This window comes from Xiphias gladius, chromosome 9, assembly GCF_016859285.1.
Source record: "Xiphias gladius isolate SHS-SW01 ecotype Sanya breed wild chromosome 9, ASM1685928v1, whole genome shotgun sequence".
In the NCBI taxonomy this organism is placed as follows: Eukaryota; Metazoa; Chordata; class Actinopteri; order Istiophoriformes; family Xiphiidae; genus Xiphias; species Xiphias gladius.
In genome coordinates, this window is record NC_053408.1 from 23,262,610 (window position 1) to 23,282,046 (window position 19,437).

Below are 19,437 nucleotides of genomic sequence, written 5' to 3' on the forward strand. Positions count from 1 at the left end.
TGCAGAGACACGGGTCACATTGCTGACCTGTTGCGTGCCATCGTCTAGACTTTCACCTTTAGTCCTTGGTAGGCCACGTTGTCTTGGATCAGTAGCCATAGTTGCTATCATGATTGAAATATCTTCACCCATTGTACTGACTCTTTGATGGTGTTGATCATGTTCCTCATCCAGAATTGCATATTTTGAACACGTCTGTAACTCAGCATAAGGCTTTCAGCCCATATCATTCAGGCTATGAGGCGATTCTTTCCAGTCCCCACATTTCTTTGAAGAGCTCGCCTCCTTTGAATTCAGTCACTCTTCCTCCTTTGACTGATGAAAAAACAGAGCATTATTGTATTGCTACTATTGAGACAAGCAAGTCTAGGCCAGACTTGTTGCAGACACCAATACCAAATTCTGATATGATTCTCTACAGTGACGTTCAGCTTGTAGACCCTCTAATAACAAGCACCTATGAAGTAGTAATGAATGTCTGTGAAGCCATTAATTTAAATCTCTGACAGATGTGACTATAAAGTGATAACAAATCATCATATAGTGAAATAATGTTAGAGAACAGATTAGCAATTTTGTTTTAACATACAATTTTGAACTGAGCCATGGTGGTTTTAAAAGAAAAAAATGACTTTTTAGAATGAACAAGAAACTTTTCATTGTACCATCTCGCATGGAGTTTTAGTTGTCGGCACTGCTCACAGTTGTTTAGACAGCAGGATGTATTAACCTGTCTGGAGGGACAGGACACTTAAACAGGTAAAGGACTTGTCAGTGAAAATAGGGAAGTGTTGTCTTTAATAAAAGAACAACAATAATCTGTGTAAAATTTCCTCCATGTGTTGTTAAGGTATCGTCTCTTCTGTTCTGTTTCTTCTGTTTTGCTCCGCCTCCCTTGTGTTTCCTGTTTGTCCCCGGTTTTTCTCGGTTTGTCTCTCTCTGTTTGTGTGTGTATGCGGGGCGTGGCCTTCTGGTTCTTTCTCCTGCCAGTCCACCTGCACACCTGTATATGATCATCTCATCAACGCAAAAAGCTACTCCAGTATTTAAACCCGGCTCATCACTCCACTTGTCACCAGATCGTCAATTCACCTATGCGGTACAACACTTTGGCTAATGCCTAGTCTCTTTTCCTGAGTAATTTCATGTAATGTTTTGAACTCAGTTTAACTATTGTTTGCATGTGCCTGCCTGCCTGCCTGCCTGCCTGCCTGCCTGCCTGCCTTCGTGTTTTCCTGCCTCGCCCAGCTCGCCATCATATCTACAAGTTCCAGCTCAAGAACCTGCACACAATCTGCCCAGCCTCTGCCGATAACCCTGGCTCGGTTACCTGCTCTGCTGCCTGTCCCGCTCTCCAGCCATTCCAGCCCATTCCCCAAACCATCTCCACGAAAATTCTACAATAAATAACCTTTTTCACCTGTGGAAACGTCTCTGAAATGTAAAGATTTGTTCACAATGGTTTACACTTTGCATCACACAGATCTCACAAATACTCATGAAAAAATGAATAACATGTTAGCAAATTAGGAGAAAAGACAGCTCAGTAGAACATGACCATTTGCAACAGCCATTGGGTCCTTTTGTAAATATAAAACAGATTTTGTACATATGCCAAATCAAGTCATCAAGTCAAGGTTATCAAGATTTGTTGGTAATTGTAGATATGTTCGCCAAATGGGTAGAAGCATTCTATGCACCAAATGCAACTACAGGACAAACTCCTCATGAAGTATTGATGGGAAGCGCTATGTCCACAGGGACAAGCCCACCTTTGACACACCGCAAAACTATTCTGTTTTGGACTGATTAATATATGACAGAGCATGTTAAAAGACAGACAGAGAGAGTTTCATTCACAGGTCTCAAGCAGATTCCCCAAACCATCAGAGAACCATGTTCATTCATTTCAAGTGGGTGAGTTTGTACTAATTAAATCTCTGGGGAGAGGGTGTTTATCTTTGTATTCAACCAGAACAGTCATTAAGGTCTGACCACAGTGGAGCATTTACACCTGATTTGAACGTCCATGCTCAAAGGTGGAGTGAAAAGCTGGCTGTTGTAGAGAGGGGGAGATGCAATATTGTTTAAAAATTGGGGATAACGGTACACATTTTCAGACAAAAGTGACAGAAATAGCAGCTGGCAAAAAAGAAAAAATCTCAGACTGTGTGAATGCGTGAGTTAATAGGCTTGTAATATCACTGCCCCATCATTACGGCACAAGTAGATTTGACTATAATTATATTTGTGTAGTCCATTAAATTAATGTGTTGCTTAGATGTATTCTTATGGAAGTGTGTGACAATTTTAGCTTTATTCTTTCTTACGGACTCGGGAACAAATAAAAAAATATATTAAAACATAATTCAAAGCTGTAAGAACCGGTAAATAGGCTGACTTTCTTATAAGTATAACATGTACAAGGCTTTAGTGCTGTGAAAATGAAATGAAGAACACAGGAGGGGGTTAGGTGTGCAGCATAAGTTACCATGGCGATGTTCGCCGGTAAGAAGTGAACCACCGTTGTAACCCTGAAAACCCAGGGTTAAACCTGAAGTTACCTCGCTAACCACAAATCCTTCTTCGTAGTACAGCACTCAGTTTGGATGGAGTAAGCCTAAGAGTGTACAGCCATGGAAGTAGTGCTGTGAGGCTGTATTTAGATGCAGTGGTAATTAGAGCTGAACCTTATTCTTGGCATCCTAACATGCTTACAATGACAAAGCTAAGATGCTGATGTTAAGTAGGTATGACGTTTAGATGGTGTAAACCCTCTTAATTTACATCTTATGCAATTTGCTAATGGTAACATTAGCTAGTTAGCACAAAACACCAAGGGGCTGATGGGAAGTATTTGCTCATAAATCAATGTATTGGACAAATTGAAAATTTGACCTGATGATGGTACCACAGGAAAATTCAGACTTAGTTATTACATTTGACTGTGTACCAAATTTAATGACAATCCTACCAACAGTTGTTGATAGAGATATTGCATTCAAAACCACAAATGTGACCTCATCGTGATGCCAGAGGAAATGTTGGAGAATCACCAAAGTCACCAGGATTAATTATCTGTTAACTGTGAATATCTGTACAAAATTTTGTGCCAATCCATCCTGTAGATGTTCAGATATTTCACAAGATAAGTGAAAATTTTAACTGCTGTTGATGGTAGAAGAAAAGTCAGGGGATCACCAAAGTCATTAGGGTTCATCCCCTGGGGATCACGGATGCCTGTAAAAAATGTCATGGCAATTGTAATAGTTGTTGAGATTATTCCATTTGGTCAAAAGTGGTGGATTGACTGACTGATGGACCAACTGACAGGCGGGCATTGCCGTCCTGATTTGTCAGAACAGCATTTATGGTGATGAATTTGAATTCATTTCAAATGGAATCACAGGGCTTAGTGGATTTGTTTACTGGGCTGTAACCATACTAACTCCACTCAGCAGCAATGTGAAGAAGACAACATCCTTTAAGACAACTGCATGAGTATAAAGTATTGAATTAAGTTCTTAAACACATTTATAAAGACACAGACACATCCTCCTAACTTGTTGTTAATGCATGTGGAGAACAGCACAAAGAACTGTGTGAGAATTTAAAGCTACATTGTGTTTAAGGGTGTAATGCTTCTTCAATGTGTGTTTGTGTGTGTGTGTGTGTGTGTGTGTGTGTGTGTGTGTGTGTGTGTGTGTGTGTGTGTGTTTGTGTGTGTGTGTGTGTGTGTGTGTGTGTGTGTGTGTGTGTGTGTGTGTGTGTGTGTGTGTGTGTGGCAGCATGTCTACAGGAACATGTTACCAAGTAGACCCTAAAAACATCCTTGAAACTAACAAGTTTGTATGGTATGTCATCAAAACACATATAAAGGCAAAAATGTTTATAGCTGTTCTGATTGGCTACACTTAAAGACGGGGCTAAACCAGGCAAATCCTGCAATGTCTCACCCACAATGTCTTACCTCCACACAGTTACCAATTATTGTGTGAAGTGGGCATTGTTGTCAGTGTCATCGGTTTTGGTAAGTTACAAAAAGTGTAGGATGTGGCCCCCCAGATTCTGATGTCTAAAAGGTTTGAGGGTAGGGGGTTTCAGGGGCTTTTCGACAATCTGACATGCAGTTTGTTTGCAAACAACATACCGTCTGTTTTTTTTTACAAAGCACAGCGTACAGAGCCTCACCACCTAGTCAACTTATGTAAAGTTTGCGAGCTCAGACACAGTACTTTGTACCTCCTGGCTTTTAAAATTAAGCTAAAAGGCATTGAAATGAATTCACCAACTTGCAAAATGAAATTTAGTGAGAAAAAAAAAATTCGGACTTTAAAACTAGAATGCGCATTTCCTGAAGGCAGGAATGGCGGTTGCAGTAGCTGACTCTCAGCTCTTGCAGCTTGCTTGCAGCTGTTGAACCTGGCAGCTCCACAAGTTGTAGGTGCTACACCATGTTTTATTTTATTAAAAACAGAATTACTATAAAGCCCATTTCTGTTTTCTTTCTAGTGCCCCCTATCTGTGAAAGTGCAGTACACTAAAAATGGTAAATTAATTGCAAATCGATCTTTACTTTTGTTTCCTATTTTGCTCCAAATAGGGTATGTCTCAAGTCTGGTGAATTCTGGATGAAATATGGAGACTAGAAAGTGACAAATATGTTTTGATCACAAAAGTGGCAGAAAAGTTTTTATGATGTGAATGGGTGTGGTCTATATCAATCTCTTACACATCATCCACTGAAACCTCAGACAGCTGAATTTTTATTCTATGCTGCACAGTTGCTGAGATGTTAGCCAAAACATTTTGCACTAATTGTTAGCTCATTTCTCACCACGTGGTGGTGCTATTGCTACCACTGAGTATATAAAGCATTCAAGTAGGGGTGAGCTGTTCACCAGGTTTCAGTCTTGTAGTCTTTATAGTTTTTGAGATTTTCATCATGTTTCATCATGTTTTGATTATTCCCCATAGAAAACCATTAAAAAAAAAAAATCAACTGTTACAAATAAATGCACCAAAGGTAAGAGCACATTTTTCCTCAACATGCTTAACATTTTAGCTTTGGAACCATGTTTCTAACTACAAGCATGTAGGACTAGTAGCAGAATAGTACAGAATTGTGACTAAAATGTGCATTTTCAAAATGTACATAACTAAATTACTAATCTGATCCCTTTTAGTGACATGAAATGCCACAAATGCACAAATAGAGGGTACTCGACCACAAATAGCTGACACTCCACTGTTTTGCTGTAAATTTAATATCTGTGAAGTCTACTCCACTGTTAGAGTGACACAAATAACAATTAAGCCAAATTTTAAAAAACCCATGACTACTATTAAGGAATACTGATATCCATGTAAACAATCATTACATTTAAAAAGACAGAAAACACATTTATTACAGGTTTAATATCAACAATGACATTTAGGAGGAACTCAACATTGTGTTGGCACTCGTTAAGGACAAACAACATAGACCTGTGTGAGCTACACATTGGAAGTTGTGTCTAAACAACATTCTCACCCAAGCCAGTGATCAAACTCAGAACTTCTTGCACCCTCCAATGGAGCCTCAGTGGTAGATACCTTATCCACTGAGCCACTGACATGAACACTAAAACTTACAACTTCACATTTTGTTGAAGAAAAAGTGTGTTAGCCTTAAGAATAAAGCTTTTGAGCTGTGATTTTGGTATATTTAGTTGGAGCTTGAGTAGCTGAGCATGAGAATATATAGCGTGTTTCCATACTACAAACACAGAGGATGATATTGCAAGTTTAAGAATTGGGAAGCTGAGGAGAAAGTCAGCGTGCAGTTTCTAATGCAGTGAATGATAGCTTGACAGTACCTATCAATTAAGGTTTAAATCTCAAATATGAAACCTCAACTGAGTTAAATGTTTACATTGTTTGAGAGAGGAGGCTTAGGGCTACATTTTGATGCCAATTATGTGCTTACAGAGATCTGTGCAATCAAGAGCAGTTTAGAAATTGTTTTTCTGGTTTCCAAAAACCACTGCTCCACATTTTAGGTGGTCACATGAAGCACTGAAGAAAATTCCAAAAAGCTGTAAAACGCTTAACTTTGGAGGTAAAAATCTCCTAAAATAAACCTTTTTAGCAGATGCAGAGTATAACATTGAAGGATCAAAGTCCTGTGAGTATTTTAAAGCTTGAAAGGGGTCTGTGGCTGCAATTATGTCAGATCAGTAAGCTTTTTGAGTTGAGTAGGTTTGATCCCATAGGATCCCATTCATTTTAAAAGTCATGAAAAATATTAATATAAAATCAACCTTCAAAGATATCACCAAAAGACTGAATTGAAAGTGGTCTCAGACTTTTGGAGCAGACTGTATGTAATGGTTGGCAGTCTTTACTGTGTGAACTGACTAAAGACTGATGCCCAGACTTCTAGGGAATCAATCATAAACAGACTTACAGACTCACCAACAAGATTTACAAACTCACCAACAAGATGATATTGGCACCTACCTCTCAGTTTTATGAATGGGGGCTCCATAGCTTCACTGGGGGGGTCACATTCTCACGTCAGTAACCCTCAAGCTGCAACTCCCCCCATCCTTAATTAGAATTCTATAGAATTTTAAAAGTAGAAAAAAAAATACCATGTATGTTATTGTTCTCATTTAATTCCCATTTTGTTCACATGCTGTTAAATTTGTAGGTTGGCAGTGTTGCTGACTTTTCACCCTGTAAGCATACTGTATAAATTAAAGTTGAAAATTCTGTGGGACTTGGCCTAATCAATTGGATTTGTTTGTTTGCAATGTGGATATATATTTTATGTGATTTTCTGAGTAAATGTTTAGACAATTACACACAAATAATGTGTGTGCTCTATATTTTTATCACAAAGGCAGAGTTACAGAAATGGCCTGATTTCCACCTGTCATTTCAGTGTCTATTATCTGGATAAAATCCAGGTGAGATTTAAGACACTTTTTAACAGACTTTCCCTTACACTTAGCCTCATGTCTGCATCTCTGTTAATCTAGTAATGCAGCTCAAGCTGTTTGGTTACTGCCAAAAACACCAGAAGAAGAGGACCTTTTGCACTTTAGCAACTCAGTTACAACAGTAACAGTTTAGCTAATGTTTGTTAGCTAATAATTATCCGTAAGATAACAGAAACACATGTATGAATCCTGTTTATGAACTACAAGCAAGACAAAGGTTTTATCAACCTCACAACTCACGCTCTCTCACCCAAACAGATAAAATACTCTGACCATTGAACTGATCAGGGTATTTGATTGTATGTGTAGAAATGTTGAGAGCCTTTTTTTTTTGTGTTACTCTAATGAAACACACAATAGCTCATGTCAGTGACATTTCACTTAAGCTGCCGTTATCACACAGACAGAGGATGCAGACCATGGATGTATTAAGAAAATCAGACAGTGGATATTTCCACAGACTGCTTACTGACAAAGTCACACCAGGGGAGGAGGAGAAATTATGTATGTGTCTTGGAAAAACTGATACATTAACCTCTTTTCAACATCTGGCCAGAATGCGGCAAAAACATCCTCCAGAGGTGGTTTCGACAATCATATTTCAATCCGTTTCGAAAACCTATTAGACGCATTTAGATTGAGCTTTATGCGATCAGATACTGTAGTTTTCTGATCCATCCAAGACAAATGAAGTGAAAGAGAAAAACAACTTGGGATCTTTTTTAAACATTACGCTGACATATAAACTTGTAAATAGATTTAGGTAATTAAGTGTATGTGTAAAAGGGGTTTCCAAGTTTCAGAGACAGATCAGAAATATCTGACCAAAGACATTGGTCACTCTGAATTTCAGATCGTTTTTCAATTAAATGCCTAACCCCAACCCTTACCCTAACTAATCGGAACCCTAAAACCAAGTCTTAATACTCAAACAGCAGTCTGTACCTATGGAGACCTCAATTTTTGTGCTGATATTGACACGAGTCCCAATGAGTTAGTGGGCATTCAGGTTAAAGCGCCCACTGGAATATAAGAACAAGACACACACACACACACACACACACACACACACACACACACACACACACACACACACACACACACACACACACACACACACACGCCAAGTTTACTGAATCTTTTAATTCACTGCTTATCCATAATATCTAAAATTACAATGGAGCTCAGCGCGATGCTGCACATCTCATCCTATGTAAATGATGCAGGCTGCAATCAGGACCGCTCAGTAACAAGGTGCAGCATCCCTCCATGAGCTGTTGTCACCTTTCATAGTTTGAACTTCTGACCTTTAAAGAGTCAGTTCACCCGAGTTCCAAAAAATTTTTTCTTACTTAAGCAAGAAAAATATGTTTTCCATTGTGGTCCTCCACATATAACAAACAGCATGAAAAGAACAATATAGGACAAATACATACTTATCAACGGACAAACAATACTTAGAATGGTGAAGTAGCATGTCCTACATGTTCTGAGCTCACGTCGTTATGTAAATCAGGTTATAATTTACATTTATACCATCTTTCAATATCTCTTTGAATATGCACTCTGATCTGATGAGTGTCTGACACATGGACTGCAACAGTGTAAAATGTCATAAACATGTTAATGGATTTTTAACCATGTATGTGTTTACTATACACATGGGTAGGCCTACAATTCAAAACTATTGTAGATTACCTATCAGCAGTGTTGATAGTGTCTATATTTGTATTTAATTTTACAGCAAATTTAATGTCAATTATGGTTCTGATAGCTTCCAAGCAGACTGTCTTGAAACCCTCAGAGTAGATATGTTGGTCATGTATGCCATCAGGTCAAAAAACAGATGATGAGTGCCTTGTTCTGAAAGCATCTGAAATGTAGTATTTCACCCAGTTCAAGAACGTGAGGTCTGCATCTCTATAAATTAATATATAAAAGGTGAAATAGTCAACTTATGGGTCAAGCCATTGCAGCAAAGTCTATTTAATTCAGATTCATTCTTGACCTGAAACAGCTACTGACAAAAGCAATCTTAACATAAGATCTATAAAGTAGCTTGTCCTGGAGCCTTCCATCATATCACACGATTGACATTATAGTTTTTTTTGATTGCGAAAACACATTTCTTGAAATTATTCTCCATTTCCCGAAACTCTAAACACAAATGCATAACTGCACACTCTTCTTCACAAACTTCAAACTTCTGTGTCAAATCCAAACTCCTCACTCAAAACCATATAATCTTAAATCTAAACCAAACTTTGCCTTCGGACATCACACAAAAGCCATCAAATACAGATATACTACAAAATAGCCATTACACAATGGTGAGATCAATTCAAAAGACTACTGTAAAAACCTGTTACTGCAATGAATAATGGCGCTTGTGGTTTTCCCCAGAACAACCTTCTTACATGATGAACACAATATAAAAACACATTTCTACATTTTCAAAATTCCTCAATGTGCTGTAGTAAAATAAACTGTAATTGAGTGAAAAAGGAAATGTAGTGTAAAAGTATGCAACTGATAAAGAACATACAGTACAATAAATATTTCCATGTAATTACCAATACAAACCAATGAAAAAAGAAACAGTTGGTCTGGGTCAGGCCAGAGAATCTCATCAACATCCCAGGCAATATTAGCTTTAGCCAGGCAGCGGGGTAAAACCCCTTGAATGCCTCATCCATGCCGGGCAACCTCAACAGTAATATCCAAACAAGCCTCCTCCATGGCCTGGAGGATGTGAACACAGACGTAGGGGCCCACTGCCTGTTTCCTCTTCAACTTCTTCTGTCAGAGAGTGATTAAATGTTGAGATGCTGACTGCATCATGGAATATTCCCTGATCTTCAATAACTCTCTTGTATCTCACGCTATGGAATGATATTGTTGGCTATGACCTTATTGATGATTTCCATTTCTTGCAGTCTGAAAATAGCTGTCTTCTGAGTCCATTTGGTGGTCGTCTCTCAGTTCTGCAAAATTAGAAGTACTGATGGGATTAACAGTAAACTATTCATATTACAAAATAGGAACACACAGTGACTCAAAATTAACTGTATGTGATATGGTGCAGTAATACGATGCATCTCAGAGAGCATATAGTACTATTGAGCAAACAGCTACTGTACATGTACGTGTTATGACAGCGCAGACTGCAGCATTTCAAAGTTACATTAGGGAGCAGTATGTAAGTTACCTTCCTATTTTCCTCTCTGAAGGTCAGGATTATGGAGGCTACTTTGAAGCAGCTCAGATTCGGCTGCACTCTTTGCCCAGCTTCCCTTAGTGACATCCCATGGACATGGTCAAGTAGAGTTGCACGAATCTCACCAGAAACAATTTTTCTCTTTGCCCTTGCCCTTCCTTTTTCTCTTCCACCTCCTCTCCTGTGTCCTCGTCCTCTACCTTCAGGTCTTTGCGGATCCATTATTCCAAAATAAGTGAACTGACCCATGGCCCTTTTATCTATCTATCCTCAGGTTCTGATTGGTATGTGAACAATTTTGACTCTTAGTGTTTCCACCTGGGGAACCATTTAACTCACATATTTTAAGTCTTAGCTCTTCAAACAATACACTGTGCAAGCAATTCAAATATTGCTGCTTTCATTCATCATGTTTAATTTTTTGCACACATACAGTCTACTTGTGATTATATCTGCAAAACAAAAATACACGATGAATAAGTGAAACTATCACTACAGCTCTTTAGGTATGAAATGTCGGATGTGGTGGAAAAGTCTGAGTTCCAGGATGACAGACTGGATCACGTCTTTATTAGTATTCTGTGATTCAGCTACACAAATGTTTGACAAATACAAAATGCTCCCATCTGTACTGCTTTGCTCTCTCTCACACATACACACAAACAAACACTTACACATGCTAAGATGGGAGCCTTGTTCATGTGTAGAAGTAGAGGAGGTCGTTCAGAGGACAGAAACACACAGGCAGTCTCTCGTCTGCCCTCCACTTAAACCCCCCAACACACACACACACACACACACACACACACACACACACACACACACACACACACACACCTTCTCTCCTTTCTTTCCCCTCTGCCCTCAACTTAAACCCTCACCCCAATCTTACCCCAGTCCTCTCCACGTAGCATTAACCCCCACCCAGCATCCAATGCCCACTACCCCGTTACCCCTGTTACCTCTTTTGCCCCTCCTCTGTCATATCTACCCTCCCCCACCACACACAAACACACATGCAAGCCCAGACACACACACGGCCATTCCAAATGACTTCAAATCCTTGTTTGCTAATGTCTGCAGGTATCAGAGAAAGATAGCATGCTTTTTTTCTGATCTTGCAGTTAGTATTTCACTATAGTGTAACAAATTGCAGAGATTTAAAAGAATATTGTGAAAGAAAAAATATAAAAAGAAATACACTCCATAATAAACTTAATACATGCAGACTTTTTGGGCAGGACTCTAAAGTGAACTAGATAGTCTGCTACCCTTCAGACTTGACTACTCAGATTTTTCATTCCACTCCAGATGTGATGAAAGTCACAGAAGTGTTATCCACTAGCATCTTAAATGCAGTCTCTCAGGTTCAAGTCCAAACTGGATCCCAGTCCACCTAAACTGGTTGACCAACTGGCTTCAGGAGCCAAAGTCTTTCATTTACAGAGCAAGCAGAGATGGACACACACATCAAAGCATATGTGAAACTACTGATACAAAGCTGCCCAACAGCAGTGGGATCCTACACTACAGAATGTCTTGTTCTCTGTGGTACCACAGTAAAGTCACATTTATAGATATGAATGTTGGAGCCCCGCCTAACGTTGGTTTTCTTTAGGTTTATCTGCATTCTTTGATGGAAAAATCTTTTTAAAAAAAATAACTAACTTTCAGCAGTGAAATGTTCTTCATCCTGACTCATGATAGATCTTAAACTTATTCCAGTAGATTAGGTTGTAACATGAACAGGCTAATGGTCTTTACCATTTACCTGTACTTTTTCTAAATTTAATGAAGTAAAAAATGTTTAAAGGGAGCATTCTGCAGCATTGTGAGTCTCTGGGAAGCAAAAATGACTATATGATTTTATATTTTGTACACACATTTTTTGCATTCTGTTGTGTCATTATGTGCAGCAGGTGACATGTTATGGAAAGACGTGTTCATGTGCTGTAGAAACCTCCAGCCTCTGAGCCCTCAGAGAGTCAGCTGATGAACAGTAGCTTTTTGCAAAAGAAGCTTCCAATTCACAAGCTAATGTTCCGTTCTTTGAATTATAATTTCTGACTGCACAGCATGAAAAGCAACTTTGCTCAGTAGCTGATAAGGTTCCAAGATTAGAACTATGGTGCATTTTAAGGTCATTATCATTATCATTATCATTATGCTGATTAATATGCTCTTCCTCCTAGCTAGAGGCATACAGTTACGTTTTTTCTGTTTCAGCCTCTTAGTAACGCAGGAATGCAATTTCATGCTTGTTTCGAGTTGAAATGTTAAAGTGTGTAGAATAAACCAACAGGCAGCAGGAATGTGAGACTGAGGTCAGAAATCAGTCTTGGAGAGCTGGTTTTTCTGTCGTAGTGTGAGAAACAAGCACCTGTGGTTCACTTTTACTGGGAGTGAACCTTTGTCAGCCAAATGGAGGTATACTGCACAGACACACACGCACGCACGCACGCACGCACGCACGCACGCACGCACGCACACACACACACACACACACACACACACACACACACACACACACACACAAACTTAGAGGCAGCCAGTTGTTGTTAGCAAGCCGTGACTGAGTTCACCTTTGTGAAGACACCATAGGAAGCTGTGACCTCCACACACAGTGATCTGATGGAGGAATCGGAGAGGGAGGGCAGTAGATCTGTCTGATGTTGAAATTTTGTCCAAGCTGCAGAGATCCTGGCAGCAGAGAGAAGTTTAAACTGGCTGACATATTTGGAAGAAGCATGGAAAAGCAGAGTTTTGTTGTTTCTAGAACAATTTTGATGCATCTCGAGAGCCCTGCCCCCTAAGAGTTGCACATGGGTTAGTCCATTCCCACAATAAGATCAGACTAAAATTGTTCTCTAATGCAGTATTTGTTCTGATACTGATACTGGACTCCTCAAAAAGACTAGAGAAGAGTCTATGGATACATTAGCTGTCAACTGAGGTGGAGAAGTTCTCAAATCCTACACTAAAGTAAAAGTGCCAATACAACAGTACGAAAATACTCCGTTACAAGCAAAAATCCTGTATTCAAAATCCTGCATAAGTGAAAGTACAGAAGTATCAGCTAAATGTAGTTAAAGTATCAAAAGTAGACGTACTTGTTCTGCAATAAAATGGTCCCTTTGACTTATATATTATTATTATATATGACACCATTAGATGATTAATACTGAAGCATCAGTGTGTAGCAGTATCTTACTGTTTTAGCTGCTCGAGCTGGAGCTAGTTTGAACTACTCTATATACAGTTTAGGTATTTTAGTCCAGTGGTTCCCAACCTAGGGCTCGGGCCCCTCCAAAGGGTCACAAGAAAAATCTGAGGGGTTGTCAGATGATTAATGGGAGAGGAAAGAAGAAAAATAAAGTTCTTGGGCACAAATTTGTTGCAGTATTTTGGCTGTTTGCATCTGTGATGAAATATTGGATAATTTGGATTCTTTTAGTTATTTGAATGAAACCATGTGAGAAGTTTAGAGGGCAAATGCCTTTTTGGTGGAACTGCAACAGAGATCTGAAGTATGACAAGGAGCCTCAACTACGCACTGTTTTTTATTTTGTTTAGTTTTTTGCAATGGGTCACTAGCCAAAAAGGTTGGGACAGAATATTATTATCATGCACTTTATAAGCTTATTATTTATTTTGTTTATGTAAAATCCTTATCTAAAGAGGAGCTGTCAGATAAATGTTGTGGAAAACAAAGTACAATATTTCCCTCTTAGATGTAGTGGCGTAGAAAGCCACATAAAATGAAAATACTCAAGTAAAATACCTCAAATTTGTACTTGAGTACAGTACATGAATACATGTGCTTTGTTCCCTTCCAACACTGGTTTTATTTAGTTATTTGTAATTGGGGAAGGGATGCCAATGTGACTACTAAGCACTGTTATTTAATCACTCTCTTGCAAGTCTGTCAACGGGCATTTTGAATGTGAGAGGTCTTTTTAGAACCAAAATTAATCATATTGTTTCAACACTCTCCTTTTCAGGACGACACTCACACATTCACATCTGAAGCTACACAGTACACAGTCTGATCTTTTGGAGAGAGGGGTAAAGCTCTGCTCTTTCACTTTCCCCATTTAGACTTCTCCTGCTAGCCAAGGATCAAACTGGAAAACTTCCTTTCAACCTTTGTCTGACCATTATAACAGCACTGCCCCCTGCTGGAGATGATTCCCTGTGCTTTTAGGCCATGAATTCATGCTACTGCATTCCTGCGGTTACAGTTACTGCCCTTGTCCATGTACAATAGAAGCAGTTGATATGGTGTGACCTTATTTGCAGGTATATATAAAGTCTTTGTGGAGTACTGTCCTGGATGTCGCTTGCTTGTGGCTCTGCTTTGAGCCTCAGACAGGGAAGAGCAGCAGAAAGCTGCCTGCGTGCCACACACGCAATTTATGACACCTTGTTTCACTTTGAAGAACAGTTTCTGTTTGTAAACACTGACTGAGAAAATTCAGAAAAGTAATGTATCTAGGTTGGATGTAAATCATTGTTCCATCGGTCTCACACACACACACACACACACACACACACACACACACACACACACACACACACACACACACACACACACAGACACAGAGACACAGAGTTTTGTCGTAAAACTATATAAAATACTGGTGTGAAATATACTCATCTTCAAATATGATGATATAATGAAATTAACTGTACTACAAAAATGCCTTATATAGTCTAATCTTTGAAAACATTTGTTTGTGTGTGTGTGTGTGTGTGTGTGCGTGTGTGTGTTTGTGTGTGTGTGTGTGTGTGTGTGTGTGTGTGTGTGTGTGTGTGGGTGGGTGGAGTTACATTAGAACTGACCTATAGCTGAACCCTGAAGACACTTTGTCTAGTTGTACTTTGGGAGAGAGTGCCCACACACACACACACACACACACACACACACACACACACACACACACACACACACACACACACACACCTGAGTTGTTGTGGTTTGAAAACAAGCAGTCAGCAAATAATGAATCCTGTTAAAAAGCCATTAACGCTGAGAGAGATGGAGAGGTCAAGAATGACAGGGGGTTACTGAGACAGGAGAGGCAGAATCCAACATAGAGGAAATAAAGAAAGAGAGAAGGAAAGAAAGCATAAGCAGCAGAAATTACAAATAGTGAAAAGGTTTAAAATAAAATGAATGGCAAGAAAAAAGGGAAGAGGGAGACAGACAAAAAAAGAGAGAGAGGAGGAATAAGAGAAAGAGAGGAGAGTGACCTCTGTCTGAACTCAATAGTGAACTTCTGCCTCAGTGTACTCCAGTTAACCTGTCTCTCTCTCTTTCACACACACACACACACACACACACACACACACACACACACACACACACACACACACACACACACACACACACACACAGTGCCAGGAGGCGCTGTTTCAGTTTATATAATGGAGAGCCGAATAATATGTGTGTTTCCAGTTCAGCTTTGGAAGTATGAATGGGAGCTGATCCCAGCATTAGTCATGTCAGCACTGGCTCCTCTCTCTCTCTCTCTCTCTCTCTCTCTCTCTCTCTCTCGTTCTCTCTCATTCTCACACACAAAAATGCACAAGCAGGCAACAGCACTAATGTGCCCTCCAGTTTTTCAAAGCAAACACTTCACAGTAGAGAAAACATGAAATTGGACAGAAAAACAGGCAGCATCCATCGCTGTCTGCTAAATAATGTCACTTTAATTAAAAGAAAAACATTACATTAAATAAGGTAAAACTTGAAACTGACCATAGAGCTGTGGTGATAGGTGTACTTTAGCAATGACTAACTGAGACAAATTAATGATGAATAAAGATGCCTGTATTAATTGTTTACTTATCAGACAATAGATCAGTTTATATATCCAAGGCAGTTTTTGTTTGCACCAGGCAACAACAAAGCATGATAAGACTAACCAAGGTTATTTCTAGACATACCTTTAGACATTCAATGACAATGTATTTATCTATTAGTGTTACTTTTGTCAACTATTTTTAAACTTAGCCTTAGTATAAGTCCTGAGATAAAAAGTCTATGGTAGTTGTAGTCATATTTAGTCAACCTCACCCTTTTTATTTTAAGTCACTTTTTAATTGACTAAAACTCTAGATTTTTTTTGTTTTAGTTTTAGTTTCTCTCCCATCCACCTTCACCTACTAACTTCAACAATGTCTTCATCTAAACCATCAAGTTGTCTCTTAGACCCCATCCCAACTTGGCTGCTTAAGGAAGTTTTACCCTTAGTTAACACTTCTTTACTAGATATAATCAATATGTCTTTATTAACAGGCTATGTAGCGCAGTCCTTTAAAATAGCTGTAATTAAACCTCTTGTTAAATAGCCTACTCTTGATCCAGATTTTCTAGCCAACTATAACCCCATTTCTAACCTTCCCTTTCTCTCTAAGATTCTAGAGAAGCTGTCGCCAACCAGTTGCGTGACTTTTTATATGATAATAGTTTATTGGAGGATTTTCAGTCAGGATTTAGAATGCATCATAGCACAGAGACAGCACTGGCGAAAGTTACAAATGATCTTCTGTTTGCATTGGACAAAGGACTTGTCTCTGTACTTGTCTTGTTATAACTTAGTGCTGCATTTGATACCATTGACCATCACATCCTGTTACAGAGACAGGAACATTTAATTGACTTTAAAGGAATTGTCTAAAATGGTTTATGTCCTATTTAACAGATCAATTTCAGTTTTTGCACGTTAACGATAAATCTTCCATATATTCAAAAGTTAGTCACGGAGTCACACAAGGTTCTGTGATTGGACCAGTTCTATTCACTTTATATATGCTTCCTTTAGGCAATATTATTAGGAAGCACTCAATAAACTTCCATTGCTACGCTGATGACACCCAACTGTTTGTAAATGAAGCGTGGTGAAACCAATCAGTTAGCTAAACTTCAAGCGTGCCTTAAGGACATGGATGACCAGGAACTTTCTGCTTTTAAACTCAGACAAAACTGAAGTTATTGTGCTTGGCTCCCAACACCTCAGAAACACCTTATCTAATGATAAGGTTCCTCTGGATGGCTTTGCCCTGGCCTCCAGCACCACTGTTGGGAATCTCTGAGTTCTCTTTGATCAGGATACGTCCTTTATTTCTCACCTAAAACAAACTTCAAGGACTGCCTTTTTTCAACTACGTAAAAAAATCACCAAAAATCAGGCACATCCTGTCTCAAAAAGATGCAGAAAAACTAGTCCATGCTTTTGTTACTTCTAGGCTGGATTATTGTAATTCCTTATTATCAGGCTGTCCCAACAAATCTTTAAATACTCTCCAGCTGATCCAGAATGCTGCAGCATGAGCACTGACAGGAACTAGGAAAAGAGATCACATTTCTCCTGTGTTAGCTTCTCTGCAGTGGCTCCCTGTAAAATCGAGAATAGAATTTAAAATCCTCCTCCTCACCTAAAAGACCCTAATGGTCAGGCACCACCATATCTGAAAGAGCTCATAGTACCTTACTACCCCAGAATGCAGGCTTGCTTGTGGTTCCTAGAGTGCCCAAAAATACAATAGGAGGCAGAGCCTTCAGTTATCAGGCTCCTCAACTGTGGAACCATCTTCCAGTCTGGGTCCAGGAGGCAGACACTCTCTCCAGGTTTAAGAGTGGGCTTAAAACCTTCCTTTTTGATAAAGCTTACAGTTAGGGCTGGCTCAGGCTTGTCTTGAACCATCCCCTAGTTATGCTGCTATAGGTGTAGTCTGCTGGGTGACTTCCCATGATGCACCAACCTCCTCTCTCCTCCTCTTCCTGTCCATCTGTACGCATTCATATGGCATCAATACTCGTTACTAACTTGACTTCTTCTCTCTCCCATAGTTTTGTGCTTTCTCGTCTCTCTCCTCTCTCCTCCTGACCTTTCATTACTGTCCTTCCAGTAATGCAATAGAAAACAAACATGTATAGACTATATTCAGTAGACAAATGTTTTTAAGATAGCTACAGACAGACAGTAGATATACAGAAGTGTTAGTCAAGCTCCTCTTCTCATCCACATCACACACTATGCCATCTCTATAGTTCACCTGGGAAAAAATCTTTTTGCAGCCTGATCCATCCTGACAGTCTTCTACAGATATGTCCAGACATCCAGTATTCCCTGCATCCAGGAGAGACATCTGATCATAAACTTCCCCCCTCTATGACACACACACACTCCTATACATACTACAATCAGGGGTAACAGTACAGGGACACATTCCACACATGAGCACTAGAAAACAGGAATGCTCCTTTGTTTGTTGTATTTGGCTCAAGAACAAGAAGAAGTCAGAAAAAAGGAAAACAGTGTGTGTGACTCCTTAATGAGAATAGGTCCAAGTATATACTGTACAGACAGTACAGGAAACAAGCATCAAACTTACTTTTCTGGCGCATGTACAGTCAGAGTGCTTGTAGTGTGGACCATCTGCATGGTCTCAGAATTTGGGCTGCACATGGACATCTGCATGGGGGTCCGCGCAGACCCTCATGGACCTGGGCCAATGACAAAATATACATCATGATGACCCTTGCAGCAATGTGGTCGCAGAAACTATCACTGTGTCTGAAATCATCCCCTTGATCACTCATTTACTAATCCCTATATCATGGACATTCAGTAGTGAGCAGCAATTTCATATTTCGGACACTTACTTATCATCATCATTTTCTCATTGATGATTCAATTGATTCATTTTCTCGTCTATAAAATGTGTAGCATTGCATTGTGGCATTGTGATTGTAAGCAGAGTGGTGTATATGCCATGGACAATGCTTTTTTCATTTCATTGTGGAATTTCTGAGAGCACTGATGGATACGTTTACATATAAGAATTTGGACACTCTAAAAAAATGGCGGACGGTAAATGTAGTACACAATATAGTAGTAAATAGGGAGTTATTTCAGACACAGCCCATGCCAGGAAGAGGCCATGAAACATATGGAAAAGTAAAGTGTGATTTAGATTTCATCTTAACATCAGAATAAACTGCACATAGTCAAAAAAGACAACAACTCCACTCCCTTTAAATGTTTAAATGTTTAGAGTAATATTGGCAGAATTTACTGTGCCTGTTATTGTTTCGTATCCTGCATCAAACCCTGTAGCTGAGCAATCATTTTAAATACCCAAAGATAATACTAAAGCGATGTTTTTCTATTCCAGTCCTTAGGGTGCAATTTTTTCTGACCTAGAACTCACATACCTGGTTCAATT